Raw genomic sequence first — 24,511 nt, 5'->3', positions numbered from 1 at the left:
GGATTATTTGCAATCCCCCTCGCACGTCCGTAGAAAGGATTACATAAGTAGCTGACTACCTGTTCCTAGTCCGACTTGTTGGCTGAATGGTCAGCGTACTGGCCTTCGGTTCAGAGGGTCCCGGGTTCGATTCCCGGCCGGGTCGGGGATTTTAACCTTCATTGGTTAATTCTAATGGCGCGGGGGCTGGGTGTTTGTTATGTTCCCAACATCCCTGCAACTCACACACGACACATAACACTATCCTCCACCACAATACCACGCAGTTACCTACACATGGCAGATGCCGCCCACCCTAACAAGGGCTGCACTCGGCTAGAAATAGCCACACGAAATTATTATTATACCTATTCCTAGAATGTTATACCTAGAAGTCACACAGTACATTCACGCTTGTCTGTATGTTGCTAGTCAAAAGTCGGCAGTGAATTCAAACGGACGTCCAAAGGTTATCGGTGATCATTCGTCAAGCTAGGTTTGAGTGAAGGACAGTTCCCACGGTAACCGACTTAGGGTGGACTCCCATCAGGGTCAAAGTGGGCCGCACTGGTTGGACCTCACGAATCTTGGCGCCCTGTGACCTAACCTCACAGCTCTCTTTGCGGGCTGATTCACGAACACCACCTGGATTCACATTCCGACAGTTACTACTGAAACACGTTTTAAGATTATCTTTCTCTCCCTAGCCGATTAATGTCGCACGAACACAGACAGGATTTCGGCGAGTCTTACGAAAATTCATTGCTTAAAAATGCAGAAGAAATGTTGGCCTGTTCTTGCATATATTTAAAATGTAACGTTTTCATATACCAGTTCATATATTCACCGTACATCAAATTACTTTTTAATTTAGTGTGGTAATTACTAGCCTTTAAATGACGAGCTAACCCCGCCGAGGGTGGGCGGTCATTATGTTAGTGTAATACACATCATAATTACGCGAGAGTTGGTCATAAGTCCTTGCAACTACTATAATTTTTCACACGAATGCAGACTCTACCAGAGATACGGCAATATACAGATGAGTTTGGAGAGCGTAAGCTCTTATGGAATGTAATGGAAATGGTTGCCATAACTTATACCCCAACAGTCGTGTTATTATTATTATTATTCATTATTCATTATTACTGGTTTAATGTCCCACTAACAGCTTTACGGATCCGAGATTGAACCCAAGAACTTAGGTGCAGAGGACCAGCGCTAAATCACCTGAACCACTCATCCCGTTAAACATACTACTCAAATAAGTTGTAAGCTGAGTGGACCTCGTTTCTAGAGCACTCCATTCTTGATGGACGCAGTAATTGAGCCTGCGCAGGCCAGAGCTAATTGTAGTTAATTCTGAAAAGCTGCTCCATCCTCCCGAAAGCGTTTCTGTTAAATTTGCAGCATTGTACTGACAATATGTCAAGACATTTTGCAAAGTAAATCAATGTTTCTTATTTTTCGAACCGAAATTCACTCAAAAATTAAATTACTACTGGTCCATTGGAATAATTTCTATTTAATACTTTTCTTCTTCTTCTTCTTAACCTGTTTACCCTCCAGGGTCAGTTTTTCCCTCGGATTCAGCGAGGGATCCCACCTCTACCACCTCAAGGGCAGTGTCTTGGAGCTTCAGAGTTTGGGTCGGGAGATACAACTGGGGAGAATGGCCAGTACCTCGCCCAAGCAGCCTCACCTGCTATGCTGAACAGGGGTCTTGTCGGGGATGGGAAGATTGGAAGGGATAGACATGGAAGAGGGAAGGAGGCGGCCGTGGCCTTCAGTTAGGTACCATCCCGGCATTTGCCTGGAGGAGAAGTGGGAAACCACGGAAAACCACTTCCAGGATGGGTAAGGTGGGAATCGAACCAACTCTCTACTCAGTTGAGCTCCCGAGGCTGCGTGGACCCCGTTCCAGCCCTCATACCACTTTTCAAATTTCGTGGCAGAGCCGGGATTCGAACCCGGACCTCCGGGGGTGGCAGCTAATCACGCTAACCACTACACCACAGAGGGGGACTTTAATACTTTTTACAATGAGGGAAATCATAATTTCATTTCGTCGATTGAAAACGTTAAAAATATTCTAGCAGTTTAGGCACTTTCGATCATGAAATTACCCAAGATTCGCCCTAGTTTGGCAGGGGAAGGTCAGTTGGATTCCCCACGCCTGGCACATACGAAGACACCCTGGCAATTTCACGATTTAAAAGTCCTAAAGGGCCTGATGTCTTTTCACATTAATGTCTTAATTGTTTACTATTTGAATATTTCACATTACACCTGTAGAACTCACCAGGAGAAACCAAACGACATCCCAACGTAGTCCAGATCAGTACGTCGTGATTTTAGTATTTCAGGATGACGATGCTACTGCATTACCCGGTGGTATCATATTGAGTTCAGGCTTCTGTTGCTAGGTACAATGGCCCTTCCTATTTACAATGAGATATTTAATCTTGGCGTTGTAGGCCTACATGTTGTCCTGAAATTAGTTTTGTTTTTAAACCTTTCTTCTTTTAAAACATTCGTTCGTTCGTAATCTGTTTACCCTCCAGGGTCGGTTTTTTCCTCGGACTCAGCGAGGCATCCCACCTCTACCGCCTCAAGGGCAGTGTCCTGGAGATTCAGACTTTGGGTCAGGGATACAACTGGGGAGAATGACCAGTACCCCGCCTGCTATGCTGAACAGGGGCCTTGTGGAGGGGTGGGAAGATTGGATTGGACAGGCAAGGAAGAGGGAAGGAAGCGGCCGTGGCCTTAAGCTAGGTACCATCCCGGCATTTGGCTGGAGGAGAAGTGGGAAACCACGGAAAACCACTTCCAGGATGGCTGAGGTGGGAATCGAATCCACCTCTACTCAGTTGACCTCCCGAGGCTTTTAAAACATTCATCGGCCTAAATGGGGTTACGAAAGTCCAGTCCTGTTCTATGCCAAAATCAAGTTCGGAGTTTAATGCAAAACCGAGTGAGTTGGCGGTGCGGTTAGCGACGCGCAGCTGTGAGCTTGCATTACGGAGATGGTGGGTTCTGTTGGCAGCCCTGAAGATTGTTTTTAGTAGTGTCCCACTTTTACATCAGGCAAATGCAGGGGATGTACCTGAATCAAGTCCACGGCCACCCTTCCCGGTGTGCCAGCCATTTCCTATCCCATCGTCGCTGACTGTGCAACGTAAAGCAATTTGCAAAACATCAGTTAAAAGGTTTCTATTTTTTATTTTACTTTTTCTGTTAATTAATATATTCATTCATTCATTCATTCTTTTATCGACCTGACAATTACCTGCTACTCTCATATTCATATCTTATTGTAAATAAAATGGTATTGAATTTAATATCTACTGGGATTAAGGGATTGGAATAAATGATCGAGGGAAATGTTCGATACTTTCCCAAGTTCATTGAAAATATTTAAGTAAAAGGTAGGTAAACAATTATAAATAATTGTATATATATGTTGTATGTATGTTGGGTATTTAGCCCGAAGGCTGGTTTGATCCTCCACAGCTCCACCAACAGCTATCATAAATAGCCTAGGCGTCACTGAAGAGGCATACTAGGGAAGTGAGGAGTGAGTTAGTTACCCGTTGCTTTCCTCTTGTAAATATGAGATAAACAATTGATAGGGAATCTGCCACCTGGGCGACCGCCTTAAATCTGCAGATAATTGAAGATTGATTTTAATTGATTTTACTGTATTTTCCATTTCATTCGTATGTCATGTGACATTCTCACACTAAACCTCACTGTCTCAACCTGAGTATTTTGTGGTGGATGGTAAAGTAACGTACTGTGTGTAGATTAAGAGGTGCTCCCACCCACTTTTGCGCTGATATTTTTCCATTCACGATTATTGATCTCTTGATGTGATAAGGTGGATGTCGCGATACTGGCACCTATCCACAGGTCACTATGTCATTTAACATCACCTGTCCCAGCAGCCTCTTATAATATGGGTCACATTTGTTTGGTGCTTTGCCAGCAAAGTCATGACTGAACTTGACACCCATAGAGTTTCCCAATAATTGTGACTAGCTCAATGCTATCCAGCATTAGATGCGGAGGAGCATTGCATGAAGTATGTTTGTCCCCGTTTCACTCAACAGGGGTGTACAAGACTTCCTTCGAGTAGCAGAGGAAACATAGCACATAGCCCACAAACTGTAAATACGACTAAGTTATAATTGAAGAAAACAAGGAGAATATTGCACTGAATGAGCTTTCTACTGAATAATCGCATTACATACACCACATTACGTAACGGTACCAAATATTTCTTTATTTTGGCTAAAATATATCTTCCTAGAAGGTTTTAAATATGAAAAGGTTTCACCGCGTTTAAACGCGTCCAATTACATGTTAGAATTTGTTTCAGAACCCGTATAATACTCAAATATTTTATTTAGACTATAATTATGTATTATGATTATTAGAGTTATGTAAGTAGTCAGATTTTCCTTTTTTAAGTTTGCTCTACGTCGCAATCGACACAGATAGGCCTTATGGCGATGACGGGATGGTAAAGGGCTAGGAGTGGGAAGTAAGTATCCTTGGCCTTGATTATGGTACAGCCCCTGATTTGTCTGCTATGAAGATGGGGAAACAACGGAAAAACATCTTCAGTGTTGCCGACAGTGGGGTTCGAAACCACTATCTTCCGGATAGAACCTGACATCTACGTTACCCTAAACGCACTGATACTCGATCGGTGATTTTGTTCTCCTTATAATTTTGTATTAGGATTAATTTCAGAGTAATGTTTCTTCCGAATATTATCATAATTTTAATTACCGTATATTATCATTGAAAATAGACATTTTTTATGAAGTTGATCTTATTTAAGCAGATTTCCTTTTCTTTTGCTGTTCCCAGAATCTCTTCATTCACCTGCAGTAGCTCTATCGTGTAGCTCGACAGTTTCTGTTGCCGGTCCGAGGCCCGGATAAAGAAGGAGCGTAAAAGAGTAGCCAGAAACTATCTTGAGGTAACCTCTAAAATTAAAATCGACCTTTCTCCTATTTTAAACTTACCAGCGTGATGGAATCAACAATCAATTATTATTATTAAATGTTATAATATTAGGGCCTAATTTGGTAGCATTTGGTGGTTAAGTGTATAGAAGGGCCCAGAGCCGTAACTTCGCAACCATTAAAGACTCTATCTATGTAGGCCTATCTAGACATAATGTTTGTTCTGAGAATCGACGGAGTTTGTATCTACATGGGAGGTGAATTATTTATTTTGCTAAGAATTAATATTAACCTAATTCTGATAACATATGAAATGCGAGGAATGTACAATACCACGCGCATAATCTCTTTTTCTTAGCGACTATATATGCCGAAGTCGTGTTAAGTACAAATCGCTGACAACATAATAAATGACTGAGGCTAGCGTAGCTCAATCGGCAGAGCAACGGACGTTAAATCTGATTTATATATTTCTGACCCCCACCACCACTTATCGGCCTTTTTCGTTCAGTAATTAGATATCTTGGGCATGCACTCTATGTAGGCGACACGACAGAATGAGATGAAAGTTTATTTCAAGTACAGTGCGGCCGTGAAAGTTAGATACTCAAACCTGCAATTATGCCTGAATCACTGACCAATTTAGTAGAATGATTAAATCGTGGTGGCAATGAAGTTATTTCTTTCACTTCTGAACTTATTTCTTTGTCTACTATTTTGTTTGCTATTGGTTTAAAGTCACAATAGCACTTCAGGTTTTCGCTGAGTAGGGAGGAAAGTGCTAGGACTGTGAGGAAATTGTCTGTGGCCTTAATGGAGGCACAGCCACAGCATTCGCCAGGTGTGAATGTATCACCTTTAGGGCTCTCAGCACTAAGGTTCAAGCGTACTCAGAGCTACGTTGCTCCTACCATATAACCCACTCATTCGGTGTTAAACACTTAAAATCTCTTTGGCATGTGCTATACACGACCTAATCACTGAAAGCTTACCGGAGGTACACTGCGGCCTTGAAACAGAACGGCACACAAGGGGCGACTAGCGCAAGCTACACTTTGTGTAGCTCAGTGCTAACCGACAGAGCAGAGTAGTTCAATGAATACAGCATGGGATGCGAAATACGAAGACTGTGTATTGAGGACCGGCTCTATGGCTAAATGGTTAGCGTGCTGGCCTTTGATCACAGGGGTATCGAGTTCAATTCCCGGCAGGGTAGCAAATTTTAACCATAACTGGTTAATTTCGCTGGGACGGGGGATGGGTGTATGTATCGTCTACATCATTATTTCATCCTCGTTATCGACGCGCAGGTTGCCTACAGACGTCAAATCAAAAGATCTGTATCTGACGAGCCGAACTGGTCCTCGGACACTCGCGGTACTAAAAGCCATAGGCCATTTCATTTTTGTGGATTGGGACAGCACAGATATAGGTAGGCCATTTTATTCCAACATTTGTTTGGCATCGCAGGAAAAGAAAACCTTTCTACTCCTGGCCGTTTAACACAGATATTCCACTCCTTCTCTCCCTGCGTAAATCTGCGTTAAGGAACGCACCATTAACTTGCAGTGAGGCAATACTTCTATTTTATGCCAAGGTTACATATTTTAACAGAACTTCTTTCCAATGAAACATTTATTTCAGAAGTGATAACCGACATTATTTTGTTAATCAAAGGCAGATCTTTATAGGCCTATTTATTTTCTATGTTTGAGCCTAATTTCATGTGAGAAAAAATGTTATTGCTATCATGCGTTCATTCCTCAAGTAATAAAAATAAGATCTAATTCTGAAATGTTCGCTTTAACCTTTCTGCACAATTATTACGCTTTATTTTTTCACGTGAAATTAGCATGTATTGATAAGAAACAAGCCCACTCGTGTCTATTTCGTGTCTCGCTATTCCACAACAATAATACTGCTTATACAAATAGCAGCTTGTCTACCTCTCTCCTGGAGGCCCCGGGTTCGATTCCTGGCTAGGTTAGGGATTTTAACCTGGACTTGATGGTTCGTTCGAGGTCCTCTCACCCTACGTGATTCCAGTGGAGCAGCTATATGACAGCGATATGATGACCCCGTTACCGTGGTTATATGATTTGTGTACCGATGGTGGAATAACATTTTTAATATCAGAATGTTGCCTGACAGGGTAGGGGATTTTGTGGTATATATCTTCTAATCACTAGACCTTCTCGCAGTGTTAATATGGAGTCAGGGCACACGCCGCTGTTGGTGGAGATTCGTCTAGCGAATGGGGATTAAAAACCTTAGTGTTATTCGACAGGAGCAGGCTATATGCTGACATCAGATTTCACCTTCTCCCTACCTCACCATCATCGCATACTCACCCATAAGTGCAGGCAGAAACACATGCACCAGGCCTCTCGCCATCACATTACTGATTGACACCGCCCGAATTCGATTTCGAGGCCTCGAATGTGAAGGTGAATTTGTGTTTGGATTGGTCTTACATTGAGCAAGTAATTCCCAAATTTTGTTCATGGGTAATACTGTTATTTCGTCATATGCAAAGATAAACAATGATCATGATGTTCTTTTACATAACACAACGAGCTGAAGAAACTGGCGATCAATCTCACAACACTAACACGAACTTCATCTATCGTCAGACAAATAATTTTAAAAAATGGCGTTATGGCTTTTAAGAGGTACCGGGAGTGTCCTAGGATAAGGTCGGCTCGCCAGATGCAGGTCATTTGATTTGACTCCCATAGGCGACCTGCGCGTCATGATAAGGATGAAATGATGATGATGGCGGCACATACTCCAATCCCCCATGCCAGTAGAATTAACCAGTTGTGGTTAAAATTTCCGACACTGCCGGAAATCGAACACTGGACTCCTGCTGCCAAAGTTCAGCAGGCTAACCATTTAGCTATGGACCCGAACAGCGTCAGACAAATTTAGACGCATGAAATCTACTGTCCTGAAGTATGTTTCTTTGATGAACTTATGAGATAACACTGATATTTTTGATTCGTCCAAGAGAAATGATTATCTTTGATCATCAGTCTTTTTTAAAAGTAGACCCAAGAAATATGTCTTTAACATAGGCTACATTTTTTTCTTTTTTGCAAGTTGCTTTACGTCGCACCGACACAGATAGGTCTTGCGGCGACAATGGGACAGGGAAGGGCTAGGAGTGGGAAGGAAGCGGCCGTGGCCTTAATTAAGCTACAGCCCCAGCATTTGCCTGTTGTGAAAATGGGAAACCACGGAAAACAATCTCCAGGGCTGCCGACAGTGGGGTCCGAACCTATTATCTCCCGAATACTGGATACTGGCCGCACTTAAGCGACTGCAGCTATCGAGCTCGGTGTAACGTATTTACTATCGTGTGTAACTATTGGAAGGGAATAAATAATATTATATCATATTATAATATGACACTATCATAAATGAAAAATGTTTTACTATTCCATCCATGATTTTAGGAACAGTCCATAATTCTTGAAGTTGGTAACTGTCTATGGCTCGGGATTCAAACCGAAGACCTACATGCGATCTGAGTTCCTAACTTTGCCAAGTATAATTAGTCAGTCTGTTGGGCTACAAAGGAGGTATTAGGAATTACTCAAAAGGGTTCTCGGCCCAAGTGGCTCTGCTCATCAACGAAACAACAACATCCCTGGTACAATAATACTGCTGATGATATGTCCGTAAATGCTTCAAACACCTCTGCAGCGTTTAGACTCTCATTACACGAGGACGTTTTAATAACTATCAATTAAGTGAGTGAAAGATTTGTTTCACTCTTAACTTGCTGAATTACTGAAATGTTGCCACTGAAACCGGTTTTCTAATATTTCACCAGAAGTCGCCGGGATTCGAACCCGGGAGCCTCGGGTTGCAGTCGAGTAGCTAGATTATAGAGCCCTGAATATAGCTGCCAATCCTTGTAAAATTCGGCTTCGTGTTGCTCCTTCCGTCCTTCACTCCCAAGCATAGTAATTATATTCACTGACGAGGACTTTCACACAATCCGAGGACTAGACGCTGCAAGATCCCAAGGTCACACTGATGAACGTCGAAAAATATGTGAAATATGCCTGCCTTGCCGAGGCGGTAAAGGCTCACTCGTTTCACTCGAAAGGACGTGGGTTCGATTCAACGTCATAATCTTGCTCTTGTTTTTTTCCGAAATAACTCTCGTCGGCACATCAAGTGGAATTGGCCTAGTTTAACGGTATGTAGCCCTTCCTGATGTATGGGAATGTGTTTTTGTGCTGGGTGTCAAGTGCTGTGTACTAAGAACACAAATACCTCTTCCCCGAGTGACAAAAATAACCATAAGCAGACAACATCCTCGACCCAGCCGGGACTCGAACTCAGTGCTCTCTCAACCCAAGGTCAGTTCACTGACCATTCATTGAATGAGCTGGACGGTTCAGTTCTACGTCATGAAGTTGGACAATTTAGAAACAAGACTTCCACAAGGTACACGGCCCAGGGTTCACACAGCCTACACCATAAATGAGCGCCGGGTTAGTTTCTGGTCCAAAAGAGGCCAGGCGTTGAGCTAATCGCTATATGCCACTCACACTTTACCTCTCGCTCCTTCAAGGAGGTTCATGATAATTACGAAAATGGTTTGGATTTTAGTTTTTCATGAGTGGAATTTTAATTTAGTGTATGTACATAGCTTAATCATTACTTTCACTACATGTCCTAATAAAGCAATTACAACACATTTGAATATTAAATTTAATGTCATTCTTCCCTGAATATTTCGCAAATTAAGAGTCATGGACGTCCAAGGTGTAATGCACTTAACGTCGGCACAATGTGAGGTAGAGTTGTCAGCTCTATGAAGGAATTAATTTGGAACTCGCTTATATAGCAGGCAAGAATAACGGCCGAGAGGATTCGTCATGCTGACCACACGACACCTCATGATCTGCAGGCCTTCGGGCTGAGCAGCGGTCGCTTGGTAGGCCATGGCCTTTCGAGGCTGTTGCGCCATGCGGATTACCGATCTCGATAGCTGCAGTCGCTTAAGAGCGGCCAGTATCCAGTATTCGGGAGATAGTGGGTTCGAACCCCACTGTCGGCAGCCCTGAAGATGGTTTTCCGTGGTGTCCCATTTTTCACACCAGGCAAATGCTGGGGCTGTACATTAATGAAGGCCACGGCCATTTCCTTCCCAGTCGTAGACCTTCCCTGTCCCATCTTCGCCGTAAGACATATCTGTGTCGGTGCGATGTAAAACAGAACCAAACCCCATGGCACTACAGCCCTTGAAGGGCCTTGGCCTTGTAAAGCCAATAGCAAAAAAAAAAAAAAAAAAAAAATAGCCATGCGGATTTTTATATAGCAGGATAAGCGAACACCAGTCATGCGTCAAGCCAGAAGTAAACTTCTCAGCTTCCTGATAATGGGTCGTATCAACGCCCTACAAGGTGTATGGGACGCACCTTCAGGCCACGCCTACTAACCTCGCTTCAAAATGTAGTCAGTTTAGTAGAAGAATTGCGGTATTTACGATATAAACTCAGGTATAATTAAAGAAAGTGAAGATCCCAAATGTACAGATATTGTTAACAGATTACTGTTTGTGAATGACTGGATTGATTGAAATAAATCAAAATAACTGTATTGCTATTCTTCCTGTAACTATTATATCAAATTGCTCGCTTCATTCAGAGCTATTTGCACATTACTAAAAGTTATTGTGGTCTTTCAGTGGCTGACTAAAATGTGCTGGACAAGGAAAATTTCGACCTCTTGTGCCTAAAAGCTCCCCTTTTCAATCGTTATTTGCGCTTTTTACGAGCTTAGTATACGTCACACAGCATACAGGATCGATAAATTTTCAGAGCGCTGAATTCACTTTCTTTTTTAATATTTGTGTCAATATTAACGTCAATATTAACGTCAATATTTCCTTTGCCTATTACATTTTGAAGGCCCATCAACACATCCAGATTTCCCAATACAGAGGTTGAATATCACAGTACGCCAAGAACAGTCCTTAGTCAAGGCCTCCTGTTCTTAACCGTTTTCACTTTCGGTAGCAATACTGTACACTCCAAGTTACCATAGCGACATTACACTCTCCGTTTCATAAGACGTAGACCCATGTTAACGTTTGGCAGTCCATATATTCCTGCTATTTATACTCCAATAACGCAATTTATGAGATAAAAGCGCATGCATTTTTAATGAATTTTGCACGAGAATAGAAGATACATTGTAAAATATAAAACGTATTTTATATGATCCAGCTGTATTTTTCAACACACTTAGTGAAAACAAACCTTAGATATTTTTGTTTTTATCTCTTGTAACTTAAACTCTATACATAAATTCCTTTTCTTCATTATAATTTTTTTTTTTTCGAAATCGCAACAATTCTGCTTCTTATCGAATCTTTCTTCTTGATTTAACAATACGTAATAATGTACTGCTGCACCTGTCGGACGTCGAATTTTGCACCAACTCTTCAAGATTTCTTATCAAGTTCTGTCCTAACTCCCGTGAACACACTTACTCACGACATGACAGAAGTGAAATGACCGAGCGCGTTGGCCTTGCGGATGGGGGCACACAGCTGTGAGCATTCGGGAGATAGTGGGTTCGAACCCCACTGTCGGCAGCCCTGATGATATTTTTACGTCGTTTCATCTTTTCAAACCAGGCAACCTTAATTAAGGCCACGGCCGCTTCCTGTCCCATCGTCGCCATAAGACCTATCTGTGTCGGTGCGACGTAAAAATAAGAAAAGTGAACAGAATGCAAATAAAATACACATGCGTGTGACTGAACAATGGACTGCAATGAGAAAGACGCACGCCTATATATTTTAATTTCCTTACTTTTTTAATTTTTTTATTTTAATTTCTTTATATTTTTACTTTTTAGCGTATGGCTTTTAGAGCCGGGAGTGACATATTTGGCCCACCAGTTCTTTACTTGCTTTTCTTTGTACACCCCCATGGGGGTGAGCTACGTGTACTGTGGTGCGAGGGTGTTGTCTGTGGGTGTATGTGTAATTGTGCTGGCTAGGAGTGGGGAGGAGGCGGCTATGGCCTTGAGAAAGGTACCATTCTGGCGTTGGAGTGGGAAACCGTGGTGAATTATTTAGATTATAGCCGACTGGGGATTCGAACCCAGCTGTCTCTGATCATGCCACAATGCACTGAGCTGTCCTGCTTTGTTACGCCTATACGTCAAGTTTCCATGAAGAAAGGACATCAATTCAGAGTTTCGATGTGAATTCATCAATATTAACGATTTTTTCAAAGAAATTGATCTTCGATTAGCCATTAATCCTGAGTGATGATTTCTAGATTAATTATCATAACCCACGATAAAATCAACTGGTGTGACTAAATAAATTAATAAACAAATTAATAAATTTCTATCAGATACGGTTTATCTCACTTTGTAGGGTATAAACACAACAAACTGTCATGTCTATCACACGAAATGATGTTAGAAATGTAAAAGGAGATAGTACTTAGGTTCCCACAGTATTCACCAAATTTATTGTTTGTCATTATCTCGTAGTAAATCTTTTAAGGGTGAAAAAGGGAACTGTTATTCGATACAACTAAAGCACACGGAAATAACAGAATAATTAACAGTTAAGTGATGGATGCGATGTGATAACTATCTTCTTACATCATAGTATGTTATTATTATTATTATTAGTAGTACTATTATTCAATTTAATGTTAACGAGGTAACGTTTTATTCAACAATATGCATGCTCATTTGAAGTAAGTTTATTTCTACTGAGTTAGTCTTTGCTTATGGCCTTTTGTGTTGAATGGGAATTCAGATGGACGAAGCAAGGAATTCAGAAGAAAGTAAAACTATATTCACTGCGGTGCAAATTGTTATAAAACACCTATACAGATAAATAATTTCAAGGACAGCCGACGATTTGATTATAATTCGGGCATTTCCCAAGTCTAATAAATCTAACTTCCAATGCAATAACGTGCAAGAATGCGAAGCAGGCTTTTAGCGATAAGGTCGTTTAGTATACATAAATACACGCTAAATATATGTTAAGTACAGAGCAAATTTTACATTACTGTAGCTCATTAGACACGAAATTCGAACGTTGTGAATTCAGATCTCACTGGTGTCCGGTTGGAGCAAACAGAAACAATAGAAAAACTAACAACTTTGTGAAAGGTGCAAAATGACAATAATGTTGTCACACCTAAAGACACGCGTTTGTTTTGAACTTACCTTGTTAAGAAGCGAGGTAGTCACAGGTTATATCATCAAACACACACGAGACACAGTAGTTCACTAATACACTGAACGAAGGAAGTAATGTCAAAAAGAGGTGCGCGCGGACGCACTAAGTTAGCTGCCCCAGTCGACACCGCACCGTCACTCCCGTCGGCCGAGCTTGACACTACTGACGGTAGTCGCCAGAGCCCGGTACCTTGGACCGCTCTGGTGGGGATGGGAGTGGGGGGAAATGGGAGGGAGCGAGCCGTCGAGAGCGGTGACAGGGGAAAAGACGAGAATCACACTTAAATACATTAAAGACGTGTTGTAGGCAATGTGTATTTGACATGGTGTTTGTTTACATGTGAACCAGACATGGTCAAATGACTGCTCGCTGAAGAGGAGACCAAATTATTATGGCGCAAATAAACACACAACCTGTGCCATCAAAAGGTTTGTTCCAACAGGTACATTTCATGAATTACCGGGCGAGTTGGCCGTGCGGTTAGAAGCGAGCGGCTGTGAGCTTGCATCCGGAAGATAGTGGGTTCGAGTCCCACTGTCGGAAGCCCTGAAGATGGCTTTCCGTGGTTTACCAAATTCCCACCAGGCAAGTGCTGGGGACGTACCTCAATTTAAGGCCGCGGCCGCTTCCTTCCCATTCCTAAGCCTTTCCCATCCCATCGTCGACATAAGAATTATCTGTGTCGGTGCGACGTAAAGCCAATTCTAAAAATAAAAAGTAATCATGAACTGACAGGAGTGTGCACATTGCTTACTAGTGTCCGAACTCTCCGTCTCATCGGGCAAGTTGGCCGTGCGGTTAGGGGCGCTCAGCTATGAGCTTCCATCCGGGAGATAGTGGGTTCGATGGTTCGAGCCCCACTGTCGGCAGCTCTGAAGACGGTTTTCCGTGGTTTACCATTTCACACCAGGCAAAAGCTTGGGCTGTACCTTAATTAAGGCCACGGCCGCTTCTCTCCAACTCCTAGGCCTTTCCCATCCCATCGTCACCATAAGACCTATCTGTGTCGGTGTGACGTAAAACAAATTTTTTAAAAAACTCTCGGTTTGTCAAGAGCCCACACTAGTGTGTTGACTGGTTCATGAATGGCCAAAATAGTTCATGGAAAACTGGAATAATAATAATAATAATAATAATAATAATAAAGACAAAGTTTGGGAGAACTTGAATAAAAGTAATCGAATTACTTGTAACACTTCTTTTTCTTCTCCATCTTTCGAATAACCCATCTGGAGGGTACGATAAATCAATTTCAGAAACTTTCATTGTATTCGATTTTCTTTACATCCATTTCCTTCATCCTTCGAGAGCGTCGTTCTTTTTCTTCTTGGGTCCTCTTTCTTCTAGTTGCCGGTTTCTTCCTCTCCTGAAATCCTGCCTTTTGAGTTACTTCTCTAAATAGTTTTCTGTTTTCTATTGTGTCTGTTTGAATTCCAGCCTTTTTCAATTAAAAAAAAACATGTGGGTTTGGATTTGTAACTGTTCAATAAATTGCAAGTCAGTTTGGTTAGTCTGCTCCTTTCTATTCCATAAATGTGTCCAAAAAGCTGTAGTCTTCTCTTCCTAATTATATCAGTTAATTTTTCAATTTTCAAATGTAGCTCTCTGTTTGGAATTAACCTGTTTTCTGCATTATTATTTCTTTTAGCTCCTAGCATTTATCTCAAAATTCTTCTTTCAATTTTCCTTAGTTTTTCGAGGTCTCCAGTTCTAGTTAGTTTACGTGTCTCTGCTGCGCATAGAGTTTCGGGTCTGACCACTGTTTGGTAGTGTCTTAATTTCGTGTTCCAGGATAATGATTTTTTGTTATATACATTCTTTGTCAAATGAAACATCCTTTCCATTTTGTGTACTACGGTTTCTATGGCTGTCTTTTCTGTAGAGTTGTTCGTTATCTATTCTCCTAGGTATTTAAAGCAATTTGTTTTACATATTGTGTTGTTATGAATTGTGATATGTTGGGGGCGTCACTGATGTTTGTCATGAACTTCGTTTTTTTTTTCAAATGTAATTTGTAATCCTTATATTCTTAGTAACTTTTAATTTTAATGGTTACTCCTAACGAACTGTTATTTCTTACTTATAATTCAGTTCTTGAAATAAAATTATCATCATCATCATCATCTGTTTACCCTCCAGGTTCGGTTTTTCCCTCGGACTTAGCGAGGGATCCCACCTCTACTGCCTCAAGGGCAGTGTCCTTGAGCTTCAGACTCTTGGTCGGGGGATACAACTGGGGAGTATGACCAGTACCTCGCCCAGGCTGCCTCACCTGCTATGCTGAACAGGGGCCTTGTGGAGGGATGGGAAGATTGGAAGGGATAGGCAAGGAAGAGGGAAGGAAGCGGCCGTGGCCTTAAGTTAGGTACCATCCCGGCATTTGCCTGGAGGAGAAGTGAGAACCACGGAAAACCACTTCCAGGATGGCTGAGGTGGGAATCGAACCCACCTCTACTCAGTTGACCTCCCGAGGCTGAGTGGACCCCGTTCCAGCCTTCGTACCACTTTTCAAATTTCGTGGCAGAGCCGGGAATCGAACCCGGACCTCCAGGGGTGGCAGCTAATCACGCTAACCACTACACCACAGAGGCGGACGAAATAAAATTATAATCGTTTAATTCTAGTAATTCATACACGGTAAAACTTGCTCAAAGCGGAATCGCAAGGGACCCACCTTTTTCCGAATGAGACAAGTTTCCATAATACACAAAACATCGGTTTCCTTGGCTTAAAACAGTAAACAGTAATTTTAGATGTTATTTAGAGTTTTTGTCAGTCTCTGTGGTGTAGTGGTTAGCATGATTAGCTGCCACCGCTGGATATCCGGGTTCGATTCCCGGCTCTGCCACGAAATTTGAAAAGTGGTACGAGGGCTGGAACCGGGTCCACTCAGCCTCTGGAGGTCAACTGAGTAGAGGGGGATTCGATTCCCACCTCAACCATCCTGGAAGGGGTCTTCCGTGGTTTCCCACTTCTCCTCCAGGAAAATGCCGGGATGGTACCTACCTTAAGTCCACGGCCGCTTTCTTCCCTCTTCCTTGTCCATCCCTTCCAATCTTCTCATCCCGCACAAGAAACTGTTCAGCAAATACCAGGTCTCTCACCATCACATCACTGACTGACACCGCCGAAATTCGATTTCGAGGTCTCGAATGTGAAGGTAGTCCGCCACTGTGGTGTAGTGGTTAGTGTGATTAGCTGTCACCCCCGGAGGCCCGGGTTCCATTCCCGGCTCTGCCACGAAATTTGAAAAGTGGTACGAGTGCTGGAGCGGCCTCCACTCAGTCTCAGGAGGTCAAATGAACAGAGGGGGGTTCGATTCCCATCTCAGCCATTCTCGAAGTGGTTTTCCGTGGTTTCCCACTTCTCCTCGAGGAAAATGCCGGGATGGTACCTAACTTAAGGCCACGGCTGCTTTCTTCCCTCCTCCTTGTCTATCCCTTCCAATCTTCCCATCCCCCACCAAGGACTCCGCTCAGCATAGGCGGTGAGCTCGCCTGGGTGAGGTAACGGTCCTCCTTCCCAGTTATATCCCCCGGCCCAAAGTCCCACACTCCAGAACACTGCCCGTGAGGCGGTGGAGATGGGATCTTTGATTGAGCTCGAGGGTAACCAACCCTGGAGGGTAAACAATTTAAGAAAGAAAGCCACAAAGAATTTAGAGTTTACCTGTATCTGTATACGCATGACGCTCAGCCGTGTACTGTAGTACACTTATTTTATTATTATTATTATTATTATTATTATTATTATTATTATTATTATTATTATTATTACTATACATACATTATCATTATAGGCTGTTATGCCTTTCAGCGTTCAGTCTGCAAGCCTCTGAGAATTTACTAAACGTCGCCACAATCCTCGATTTGCAACCATCGGCGTCTTGGTCTCCCTCTACTTCTCTTACCCTCCATAACAGAGTCCATTATTCTCCTAGGTATCCTATCCTCCTCCATTCGCCTCACATGACCCCACCACCGAAGCCGGTTTATGCGTACAGCTTCATCCATCGAGTTCATTCCTAAATTAGCCTTTATCTCCTCATTCCGAGTACCCTCCTGCTATTGTTCCCACCTGCTTGTACCAGCAATCATTCTCGCTACTTTCATGTCTGTTACTTCTAACTTATGAATAAGATATCCTGAGTCCACCCAGCTTTCGCTCCCGTAAAGCAAAGTTGGTCTGAAAACAGACCGATGTAAAGATAGTTTCGTCTGGGAGCTGACTTCCTTCTTACAGAATACTGCTGATCGCAACTGCAAGCTCACTGTATTTGCTTTACTACACCTTGATTCAATCTCTCTTACTATATTACTATCCTGGGAGAACAAACAACCTAAATACTTGAAATTATCGACCTCTTCTAGCTTTGTATCACCAATCTGACATTCGATTCTGTTGAATTTCTTACCTACTGACATCAATTTAGTCTTCGAGAGGCTAATTTTCATACCATACTCATTGCACCTATTTTCAAGTTCCAAGATATTAGACCGCAGGCTTTCGGCACAATCTGCCATTAAGACCAAGTCGTCAGCATAGGCCAGACTGCTTACTACATTTCCACCTAACTGAATCCCTCCCTGCCATTTTATACCTTTCAGCAGATGATCCATGTAAACTACAAACAGCAAAGGTGAAAGATTACAGCCTTGTCTAACTCCTGTAAGTACCCTGAACCAAGAACTCATTCTACCATCAATTCTCACTGAAGCCCAATTGTCAACATAAATGCCTTTGATTGATTTTAATAATCTACCTTTAATTCCATAGTCCCCCAGTATGGCGAACATCTTTTCCCTCGGTACCCTGTCATATGCTTTCTCTAGATCTACGAAACATAAACACAACTGCCTATTCCTCTCGTAGCATTTTTCAATTACCTGGCGCATACTGAAAATCTGATCCTAACAGCCTCTCTGTGGTCTGAAACTACACTGGTTTTCATCCAACTTCCTCTCAACGACTGATCGCACCCTCCCTTCCAAGATGCCAGTGAATACTTTGCCTGGTATACTAATCAATGAGATACCTCGATAGTTGTTGCAATCCTTCCTGTTCCCTTGCTTATAGATAGGTGCAATTACTGCTTTTGTCCAATCTGAAGGTACCTTACCAACACTCCACGCTAATTTTACTACTCTATGAAGCCATTTCATCGCTTCCTTCCCACTGTACTTCACCATTTCAGGTCTAATTTCATCTATTCCTGCTGCCTTATGACAATGGAGTTTATTTACTATCCTTTCCACTTCCTCAAGCATAATTTCACCAACATCGTATTCCTCCTCCCCATGAGCTTGACTGTTTGCATCACCACCATGATGATTTCCTTTTATATTGAGAAGATGTTCAAAATATTCCCTCCACCTCTCCAGTGATTCCCTGGGATCTATTATTTCACCTGAATTACTCAAAACACTGTTCATTTCCTTTTTCCCTCCCTTCCTAAGATTCTTTATTACTGTCCAGAAAGGTTTCCCTGCTGCTTGACCTAGCCTTTCCAGGTTATTACCAAAATCTTCCCATGACTTCTTTTTGGATTCAACAACGATTTGTTTCGCTCTGTTTCTTTCATCTACGTACCAATCCCTGTCTGCCTTGGCCCTTGTTTGGAGCCATTTCTGATAAGCCTTCTTTTTACGTTTACAGGCTGCTCTCACTTCATCATTCCACCAAGATGTTCGCCTTTTCCCATCTTTGCACACAGTTGTTCCTAGGCATTCCCTTGCTGTTTCTATTACAGCATCCCTGTATGCCACCCATTCACTTTCTATATCCTGAACCTGCTTACTGTCTACTTTTCGAAACTTCTCACTAATCATATCCATGTACTTCTGTCTAATTTCCTCATCCTGGAGACTTTCTACCCTTATTCGTTTGCAGACAGATTTCACTTTCCCTACCCTAGGCCTAGAGATACTTAGTTCACTACAGATCAGATAGTGGTCTGTATCATCGAAAAATCCGCGAAAAACTCGTACATTCCTAACAGATTTCCTGAATTCAAAGTCTGTTAAGATATACTGTAGTCTATTATGGATCTGGTACCCCTAGCCTCCCATGTGTAGCGGTGAATAGCCTTATGCTTGAAGAATGTATTCGTAACAGCTAAACCCATACTAGCACAGAAGTCCAGCAAACGCTTCCCATTCCCATTAGCTTCCATATCTTCCCCACATTTACCAATCACCCTTTCGTATCCTTCAGTTCTATTCCCAACTCTCGCATTGAAATCGCCCATTAGCACTATTCTATCCTTGCTGTTGACCCTGACCACGATGTCACTCAATGCTTCATAAAACTTGTCAACTTCATCCTCATCTGCACCCTCACATGGTGAATACACGGACACAATTCTTGTCCTAATTCCTCCCACTGACAAATCTACCCACATCATTCGCTCATTTACGTGCCTAACAGAAACTATGTTGCGTGCAATGGTATTCCCGATAAAGAGCCCTACCCCAGACTCTGCCCTTCCCTTTCTAACACCCGTTAAGTACACTTTATAATCTCCTATCTCTTCCTCGTTATCTCCCCTTACCCGAATATCACTTACTCCTACCACATCCAGATGCATCCTCTTTGCTGACTCAGCCAGTTCTACTTTCTTTCTTCCATAAGCCCCATTAATATTGATAGCTCCCATCGAATTCCATTTCGTTCGCCAAGTTGTTTCCAAGGAGTCCCTCGCCTGTCAAATGGGAGTGGGACTCCATTACTCCCATAGGTCCGAGGCTTGCTTAAAGTGTTCTGAGCTCGGTAAATTCATGAAGCAGGATGCTGCCCTACTTGCACATAGTCCAAGTGAGGATCTCTCCTCTAACGGGTTATGGACCACCGGTGAATTGTATAGTCCTAGCCGCCTGAGCACAAGGAGGGCCACGACTCAGAATATGTCCGAGATGCACACTCCCATTCCATAGCAACTGGTATCCCGACTCTCAGGACCACTTACTAGGCCACTCAGCCGTTGCCCATGGTTCACGAACTAGGACGTGACTACAGTAACCCACAAACATGAACCATTATTATTATTATTATTATTATTATTATTATTATTATTATTATTATTATTATTATTATTATTATTATTAGTATTAGTATTAGTATTAGTATTAAATATACAATTATTAAAATTGCTTTACGTCACAAAAGCACTCGGGGCCTGTTCGTCGGTTCGAATTTTGTTTTGGTCTTGATATTCTTACTCGTCTCCTTCTTCTTCCGGCTTCCCCTCAATCTCGGCCTTTCTCACTACTAGTAGGGCTGTAGCTGATTCGAAAATGTGGTGTGTAAGTTCTTGCTTGACATAAGCTGCATATTGCCGATGTTATCAAGCACTTCATCCATTCCACCATCCCAAACACGTGCGTCAGTTTGTCCAACCAGTGAGATTGACCACACCAGTACCAGAAATGTACAAGTAATATGCAGAGGATAACATCAGTTCTTAATAATTTCCGCATTGTGCAAGGAGATTTTAAAAAATTCTTTCATTTTCGTTTTCCGTTTCCGCGTTCAGAAAATTCCTTATTATACAAAAGTAAGAACATTTTAACGCCGTAAACTTCGCCGGAACTCAGAAAATATTCGGTAGTGGGCAAGTTTCCTCTTTATTAGAGTTCCGTTTTGAACACGTTTTACTGTACACGCTGGAAGCAGAAGCGGGGAAAAATTAATGATAATGAAGATAACTTTTCCGTTTCTACTATTGCAGAACCAGAAGCTTCACAAGTTCTGGATGAGGTTCTTATATCTCCCGATCTTTCAAAGACATCAAACTTATTCCAAAGATATTCTTTAAACACAGGTATTCTTTCAAGCGCCCCTAGAGGGTGACTTTTCAGCAAATGCGAACATGTACTCTCCCCCCCTTCCCAACCCTTCCAAGTCATCGAAGATTAGCGATGCCAATTTTAGAACCAATCAATTTGCACAGCTTGACAAAAAGTGTTAAGCACACAGAAGGAGCGGTTGAAAGTGAATGAAACTACAAATGCTGACAGGTCATGTGCCTTTATTGAACTGATTACAACATGGGATGAAAGAGACAACGCCATTGGCGATTACAGGCGGAATGTTGGCGTCAGGTCAGTAGAGTGTCGCACTACACCTTCGAATGGTGTCAGACAGCCTTTGGACCTTCACCTGAGGCAAGTTCGTCCACAGTTGTTGCAGCTGTCCCTCCAGATCTCACAGGTTGGTACTGGGACGGAGTCGCTTCCCGATGTCATCCCACACGTGTTCAGTGATGGAGAGGTTCGGGGATTTTGCTGGCCACGGGAGGACCTCAATATGCTCTAGGCAATTCATAGACACACTTGCTATTTGTGGACGTGTATTATCTTCTTGGAACGCTATCCCAGGGTGCTGTGCCAAAAGGGGTAGAACGTGCGGAAGCAGAATGTCTGGGACGTATCGCTGTGCGTCAAAGTCTGCCGAAGCACGCATATCCTACGGCTCCCCACACCATGATACCAGAGATTACTCCTATGTATCTTTCCACAATATGGGCTGGATATGTTCTCTGCCCTCGACACCACCAAACCCGCTCAAGATGGTCATCGGTGGTTATGGAGAAGCGGTATTCATCACTGAATATGATGCGAAGCCAGTCGTCCTCTGTCCATGCATCCCGGGCAAGGCACCACTTCAAACGCAGGCGCTGGTGTTTTGGTGTCTATGGCAACCGACATATGGGACGGTAGGGCCCCAATCCGGCGGATGCGAGTCGTCGACGCACTGTGTGGGAACTCACAGGATGTTGTGGAGTCTCCGGTACGTGTTAACGAATGGTGAGCGGGTGCTGAAGGTATGGGGTCTCGCAATGCTTGGCGCACCATACGATAGTTCTCGCTCGGGCTAGTGTTTCTTGATCAACCCGAACCTACACGACATGATTGGGTGCCCACATGTACCGATTTAGTCCAACGTTGGGCCACTGTGACATCTGGATGGCCCACATGCCTGGCTATTGTACGATACGACCAACCAGCCTCATGCAGTCCCACAATGCGGCCTCTGTCAAATGCTGTCTAACGCGTCTACGAGGCATCGCGGGTGGTTTGTACTGTACGTATGTAGTCCTCTCTTGCTTAAATGCCTGACTCACTTCAACAACAGGACGGTGCCATCATGAATGCACTCTGGTGGGAGTTCTACACATTAAGATCCTTGTAAATCTAATCATTTACTCACACATCAATCGTATGCATGTATACCGAAATGGGATAATATTGGACAACACCTTTTGGGTGCTTAATTTTTAGCCAAGTAAATGGCAAATTATTATTTGAACCTCTGAATGCCATTTACTAAAAGTTATAGGAAAGAGATAATTTTTAAAGTTCCAATGTGGGTAACACGTTTAGTCTTACTTTGTGATGACGATAGCCACTTAATGTCCCTGTGATAAAAAGCTATAAATGAAGTAGTATCTGTTGCTTATTGTTTATACTATTCCACCTCCGTGCGAAAAAAAAATTGATTTCTTTAAGACAAGCGTTTCTTTTACCGAGCGAGTTGGCCGTGCGATTAGGAGCACGCAGCTCTGGGCTTGCATTCAGGAGATAGTGGATTCGAATCCCACTGTCGACAGCCCTGAAGATGGTTTTCCGTGGTTTCCCATTGTCATGCCATGAAAAGGCTGGGATGTGTAGTGTAGTGGTTAGTGTGACTAGCTGCCACCCCCGAAGGCCCTGTTTCAATTCCCGGCTCTGCCAAGAAATTTAAAGAGTGGTACAAGGGCTGTAACGAGGTCCACTCAGCCTCGGGTGATCAACAGTAGAGGTGGCTTCGATTCCCTCCTCCTCAAACTGGTTTACAGTGGTTTTCCGCTTCTTCTCCAGGCAAATGTTGGGATGGTACCTACTTAAGGCCACGGCCGGTTCCTTCCCCCTTCCTTATCTATCCCTTCCAATACCCCCCCCCATCCACAAGGCCCCTGTTCAGAATAGCAGGTGAGGCCACCTGGACGAGGTACTTGTCCTCCTCTCCAGTTGTATCCCCGACCCAAAGTCTCACGCTCCAGGACACTGCCCTTGAGTTGGTAGAGGCGGGATCCCTCACTGAGTCTGAGGGAGAAACCAACGCTGGAGAGCCTTTCCCACTCCCACTGTCGCCATAAAAACTATGTGTGCAGGCGCGACGTAAAGCCTGTTGTTGGAAAAAGACAAGCGTTCTGTACAGTAATTGTAATTTTAGTTATTTGTATTTGAAAATGTAATTTGTAATTATAATTGAGTAAAATATTTCTCAACTGTAATCCTGCGCAATTACTTCTTTCCTGTACTTTTCCAATCATTGAATAATAATAATAATAATAATAATAATAATAATAATAATAATAATAATAATAATAATAAATGTAACATTTTTAAAAATTTGTTTTACGTCGCACCGACACAGATAGGTCTTATGGCGACGATGGCAGAGGAAGGGGCTAAGAGTGGGAAGTAAGCGGCCGTAGCCTTAATCACGTTACAGCTCCAGCATTTTCCTGGTGTGAAAATTGGAAACCACGGAAAACCATCTACAGAGTTACCGACAGTGGGGTTCGAACCCACTGTCTCCCGGATGCAAGCCCACAGTTGCGCGCCCCTAACCACAAGACCAGCTCCCCCGGTAATAGACATAACTAAGATGTTACAGTAGGATCTCAAAACCAGAGTGCCTCCATGGATCGGAAACATTAATTTTGAGTATGAATACTGGCGTATAAAAAATAACCCAAAGGAAAATTCAAGGCGCAAGAATCACGAGTGAACTCGAAACAAACAGTACACGGATGTTCACAGAGATATTGGAAAGCACACTTAAATATTATATGTACATATCAAAACAATTAATCCTGACGGAGTCACAAAGAATTGATTGAATTCTATGAAATCAAGAGCTAAGTCGAAACAGACGCTTGAAATGCGTCGGTGAAATAAACAATGGCAGGAATCGCAAAAGGACATCAAGTTGACGAAGAGGAAAACAAGTTGGATCAAAAAAGAGAGATGAAACATACAGCGGCGGCTGGTCCATATGAAGTACGTGTTAACGTTGCTACACTACTGAGAATATGTCACGTAACCTCAGCCTAGACCGCCTCTGTGGTGTAGTGGTTAGTGTGATTAGTTGCAACATCCGGAGGCCCGGGTTCGATTCCCGCCTCTGCCACGAAATTTGAAAAGTGGTACGAGGGCTGGAACGGGGTCCTCTCAGCCTCGGGATGTCAACTGAGTAGAGGGGGGTTCAATTCCCTCCTCAGCCATCCTGGAGTTGGTTTTCCGTGGTTTCCCACTTCTCCTTCAGGCAAATG

At 42.9% G+C, this 24,511-nt stretch overlaps 1 long non-coding RNA gene across 1 annotated transcript in view; it reads right to left on the bottom strand.

The window, feature by feature from the left end:
- The window catches only part of LOC136882123 (uncharacterized), a 334,440-nt gene extending 321,105 nt beyond the window's left edge, over nt 1-13,335 (bottom strand). Inside the window, exon 1 of the long non-coding RNA XR_010861100.2 lies at nt 13,182-13,335. This is a non-coding gene — a long non-coding RNA (uncharacterized lncRNA). The remainder of the gene's footprint in view (nt 1-13,181) is intronic.
- Between the last annotated feature and the right edge of the window lie 11,176 nt (nt 13,336-24,511).

Source organism: Anabrus simplex, chromosome 1 (genome assembly GCF_040414725.1).
Source record: "Anabrus simplex isolate iqAnaSimp1 chromosome 1, ASM4041472v1, whole genome shotgun sequence".
NCBI classification, from domain to species: domain Eukaryota; kingdom Metazoa; phylum Arthropoda; class Insecta; order Orthoptera; family Tettigoniidae; genus Anabrus; species Anabrus simplex.
This window is presented reverse-complemented; position numbering and strand designations above follow the sequence as displayed.